This window comes from Trypanosoma cruzi, assembly GCF_000209065.1.
Source record: "Trypanosoma cruzi strain CL Brener chromosome Unknown tcruzi_1047053477199, whole genome shotgun sequence".
In the NCBI taxonomy this organism is placed as follows: Eukaryota; Euglenozoa; class Kinetoplastea; order Trypanosomatida; family Trypanosomatidae; genus Trypanosoma; species Trypanosoma cruzi.
In genome coordinates this window covers 1-608 of record NW_891234.1, presented here as the reverse complement: position 1 = coordinate 608, position 608 = coordinate 1, and the positions used below count along the sequence as shown (strand labels likewise).

Here is a 608-nt window from a genome sequence, read left to right as displayed (position 1 = left end):
TCCCCACATGTGGCGCGGGAACTGCGTCAGCAATTTTTCTTTTTTGCTGCGGCGCCCGCGCGCTCGAAAAGCCCACCCACCGCCCGCCTCGGCTCGGTGAAAAAGCGACTGGCGGCGCGCGGTGGCGGAAAGAAAAAAAAAAAGTGGGAAGGGTACGGCACCCCGGGTTCCAGCGCCATCACTGATCGCCGTACTAACGAGGCCTGTGGCCGCTTAACTTCACAAATCGGACGGGATGTGGTGCACTCGGCCAAGTATGGTCGTACCCGGCGACGCGCCACGCGATGTGCAACCGCCGACGCCACGGGAGATGATGAAAACAGGGGGAAAAAATTTAGGAAAAACGGCAAGAAGAAATTTTTAAAAGGAAAAAAAAAACACATGGAAAATGAGGCTCCGCGGGCCCCTTTCCGGATTTTGCCACGAAGCCTCCGGACGCTTCGCTTCCCCACATGTGGCGCGGGAACTGCGTCAGCAATTTTTCTTTTTTGCTGCGGCGCCCGCGCGCTCGAAAAGCCCACCCACCGCCCGCCTCGGCTCGGTGAAAAAGCGACTGGCGGCGCGCGGTGGCGGAAAGAAAAAAAAAAAGAGGGAAGGGTACGGCACCC

At 58.4% G+C, this 608-nt stretch overlaps 1 non-coding gene across 1 annotated transcript; it reads left to right on the top strand.

The window, feature by feature from the left end:
• Positions 1-158: 158 nt before the first annotated feature.
• On the top strand, positions 159-268 carry Tc00.1047053477199.10. Its single transcript, XR_008254864.1, has one exon. It is a non-coding gene; the product is annotated as a 5S ribosomal RNA (M5) (ribosomal RNA).
• Positions 269-608: the final 340 nt, after the last annotated feature.